At 50.5% G+C, this 4,351-nt stretch overlaps 1 pseudogene; it reads right to left on the reverse strand.

The window, feature by feature from the left end:
- Window positions 1–2,668: 2,668 nt before the first annotated feature.
- On the reverse strand, window positions 2,669–2,777 carry LOC137360626 (U2 spliceosomal RNA; annotated as a pseudogene).
- Window positions 2,778–4,351: the final 1,574 nt, after the last annotated feature.

Genomic DNA, 4,351 nt, shown 5'->3' on the forward strand with positions numbered 1-4,351 from the left:
CTTTTGGAAGAAGTAACGCGAGCACGTCTCATCCTGCTCGATGGAGCGGACTCTGGACCGGAAGATGATCTTGGAGGCCTCCTTGGCAAAGAGCGAGGCCTGCTGGCTCTTCACCTCTTGGAGGTCCTCCTTGAACTCGACCCCCATTGACTGCAACCGGAGTAGATTTTGCATAATTTTCTGGAGTCGGGACAGTTCCCTCTGTCTCTCTCTCGCCTTCTGAACACCTTTGTGGATGAAGAACCTCTTGATGTTCTCCTTAATCGCTTCCCACCAGTGAACTGGAGACTCAAAGAGGGGTTTCACGGTCCTCCAACCTTTGTAATCCCTTTTGAGTTCCTCAACGTTCTCTGGGGTCAGCAGTGTCGCATTGAGCTTCCACGTCCCTCTGCCAACCCGCTGGTCGTCCTGCAAGTGACAGTCGGCCAGTAAGAGGCAGTGGTCGGAGAAGAACACCGGCTTGACGTCGGTGGATCCGACCGTGACAGCACGGGACACAAACAGGAAGTCAATCCTGGAACGGGCAGACCCGTCCGATTTGACCATGTGTATCTGCGCTGCGCTCCGTCTGCAGGTTTGCTGAAGACGTCGTGCAGTTTGGCATCTTTAACTGTTTCTATTAGGAATCTGGACGAAGCGTCCAGTTTGCTGTCGTCACTGCCGGATCGTCCAGCCTCATCGATGATGCAGTTGAAGTCACCGCCTAGGATGACCGGCCTGGACGTCGCCAGCAGCAGTGGGAGCTGCTGGAAGACGGTCAGCCGCTCGCTGCGTTGTACCGGGGCGTACACGTTGATCAACCGGAGCGGAGCGTTGTTGTACATCACGTCTGCTACGACGAGGCGGCCGCCCACCACCTCCTTAACTTCGGAGATGGTGAAGTTACCTCCCCGCAGCAGAATACCCAGGCCGGAGGAATGGCAGTCATTACCCCCCGACCAGATCGATGGCCCGTGGGACCACCATCGCGACCACTGCCTGTAGGTGCTGAGGTGTGGTATTCCACACTCCTGCAGAAACAGTAGGTCAGCTTTGACCTTGGCAAGGTAATCCAAGGTTGAAACACATCGCATAGTCGATTTAATGCTACGCACATTAATGGAAGCAATTCTTGCACCCATTTTTTACGAAAAATTAGTTGTTGCTTCCCATACCATTTGTCCTCGCTAGTCCCAGTCCTTCCCCTTCGGGATGTTCCTGCATACCCATCGTATGCGCAAGCAGTTTCACGTTGGTTGGGCTCAAAAACCCCTCCTGATTTTTCATGCAGGGTTTGTGCCGCTCGGGTGACATCAGGGGGGGTCTTGTAGGCAGAGAGGATTGGGTTGTCCTCAGCTGCTTCCATCTGTTCCTCCTCGAAAACATCACAGCTCCCGGTCTCCAGGAGCTCAGGTGCGCCAGACGTGTCTTTGCTCCCGGTGTCGCAGAGCTGAGATGCGTTGGCCACTTCGTTACGTGTGGGGCATTGGGGTTGGGGCACGCCGGGCCCCTCACAGCTTCCAGTGCCCGGGGGCTGGGATGCTTTATCATCCATCTCGGAGTTCTGCCGCCTCTTTTGAAGGGGCTGTCGTTCCAGCATTTCCCGTCCAGTGAAGAGGAGTTGTTGCAGTCTGATTCAGAAGAGAGCCTCCTCTTGCCACTGGTTTGGGTGGTGGCTTTGGGATGTTTTTTCTTTGTGGTTTTCCTTTGGACCACTTGTCACTGACCTGTTTGTCCATCTGCTGCCTCCTCCTCCATCGATTCTGTCTGTGGAGGAGGGGTTTCCGGGCGCTGGGTAGGTGCTGGGTCGTTGGTTTCAGCTGCCTCCCCTTCCTTCTCAGGTTGAAGTTCCTCACTGCGGAGAAAGCTGCTGGTCTCCTTTCAAACAGCGGACGCCTTCGTCGAACCTTCTCCCGGCCTTTCCTTGGACCTTGCCGCCTGAGCATAGCTGAGGCAACGTTTGGGGCAGGTCTTGTAGAGATGGCCTGCCGCACCGCACAAGTTGCAACACTTAGTCTGCTTACAGTCCTTGGTCTGATGGCCTTCCTCCTTGCAGTTCTTGCAAACAACCGTGCTGCAGTTGGCTGCCATGTGACCAGATTTGCCACAGGTGCGGCAAACTCTGGGCTGCCCAGCGTAGACCAAGAAGCCTCGACTTCCCCCGATAGCGAAGCTGGAGGGAGGGTGGATGATGGCTCCACTGGCATCTACCTTCAAGGTCACCTTGACCTGCCGCTTGCTGGTCCAGATCCCAAAGGGGTCCTTGACATCAGTGCTGCTGCCGGCCACCTCGATGGACCTGGCGAGAAAGGTGAGTACATCCACCACCGGAACATGGGGGTTGTAGAGGTGAATCGTCACCACCCGGTCCCGTTGTGACGGAAGCGTGAAGAGCGGCTCCGCTGTGACGATCGACAGTGGCGCCCGGTCCCCTTTCTCCTTGAACGCCTTCAGGAACTTGATGCATCCCGCCACGTTCCGGAACGTCACGTCGAAATATCCACTGCTGGGGAAATCCTGGAGGCAGAAGACGTCCGTCGCTTGAAATCCGCAGCAATCGAAGAGAATTTTCTTGATGAAGAAGGTGCGATCGACCGGTGCATCTCCTTCCTTGTCCTTCACGACCACCCGAACGGTGTTGCGCACTCCCTGGCCCGAAGTTCGAAAATTGGTTATAGCCATTTTACTCAAAGCTTCCCCAGGATCAAAAGGCAATGATCATGGTCTCTTCTCAATCAAATAAGCACTGATAAGAACAGATACTACACTTGATCTGAGCCAAAAGGCCGAGAAGCGGCAGTTCATGTTTCTTGCCAGTAGATGTCACTTCACTCCAATACAGTGAAGTTTACAAATCTGAGAAAGACACAACAGGAAAGAATTGTTCACATTATAGTGAATGTGTGGGATTTAGAAATACTAGGAGTGGAGACGAGTTATCACTTGTCTGCTCGATCCCCATAGCCCTGTAAAATTATTTCCTTCAAGTGCCCATTCAAATTCCTTTTGTAATCCTCGATTGTCTCCATTTCCACCGCCCTCATGGGCAGCGAGTTACAGATCATCACCAATCAGTGTAAGAAAGTTCTTGCGCACATTCCCCCTGTACCTCCTGTCCAAAACCTTCAATCTGTGTCCCCTAGTCCTTGTACCAATAGTTAACGGGAACAATGTTTCCTTGCCAACTTATTTAAAACTGTCATAGCCGAAAACACATCTATCAATTCTCCCCTCACTCTCCTTTGATGCAGGTAGAACAACCCTAGCTTTACCAACCTAACCTTGTAACTAAAATCCTCCATCCCTGGATCCATTCTGGTAAATCACCTCTGCATCCTCTCAAGGACGCTCACATTCTTTCTTAAGTGTGGTAAGCAAAACTGGAAGCAACACTCCAACTGGGGCCGAACCAGAGCTTTATAATGGTTCAGCATAACTTCCCTGCTTTGTACTCAATGCCTCTTTTTTTCAAGCCCAAGATCCCATATGCTTTGCTAACCACTCTCGCAATATGTCTTGCCACCTTCAAAGATTGATGCACATGAACCCCAAGTCCCTCTCTTCCAACACACACTTTAGAACTGTGCCATTAAGTAAATATTGCCTCTCCCTATTCCTTATGCCAAAATACATCACCTCACACTTGTCACTATTAAATTCCATCTGCCACCTGTCTGCCCATTCTGCTAGCCTATCATTGTTCTGTTGCAGGCAGTTCATATCATCCTCACTGTTTGCCACTCCTCAAAGTTTGTTGTCATCGGGATATTTTGAGATTTTACTCAATATTCCAAGATCTAAGTCATTTATCTTTAGCAAAAAAAGCAGTGGTTCTAGCACTGACCCTTGGGGAACACCACTGTCGACTATCCTCCAGTCTGACAAAGAATCATTTAATAAGACTCCCTGTTTTCTGTCCTTAAACCAATTTTCTAACCAATTGGACACTGACCCTCCTATACCACGAACCTCAATTTTGTAAACCCCACTTTTATGTGGTACCTTGTCAAACGCTTCCTGAAAATCCAGATAAACAACATCCACTGCATTCCCTTTAGCAAGATGCTCTGTTAGCTCATCAAAAAATGCAGTTCGATTAGTCAAGCATGAACTCCCATTTATAAATCCATGCTCAGTCTCCTTAATTAACTCAAACCTCTCCAAGAGACTGTTGATTTTTTACCCTGATTATTCTTTCTAAAACCTTACCCACCGCTGCTGTTAATCTAACTAGCCTGTAGTTAGCCGGAGTGTCCTTACACCCTTTATTGAATAAGGGCGTCGCATTTGCCACTGTTTACTCCTGGCACCTCCCCCGTATCCAGGGAAGATTGGAAGATTATGGCAAACTCTTCCATTATCTGCATCCGCA

The sequence above is a fragment of the Heterodontus francisci genome, unplaced genomic scaffold (genome assembly GCF_036365525.1).
Source record: "Heterodontus francisci isolate sHetFra1 unplaced genomic scaffold, sHetFra1.hap1 HAP1_SCAFFOLD_59, whole genome shotgun sequence".
NCBI classification, from domain to species: domain Eukaryota; kingdom Metazoa; phylum Chordata; class Chondrichthyes; order Heterodontiformes; family Heterodontidae; genus Heterodontus; species Heterodontus francisci.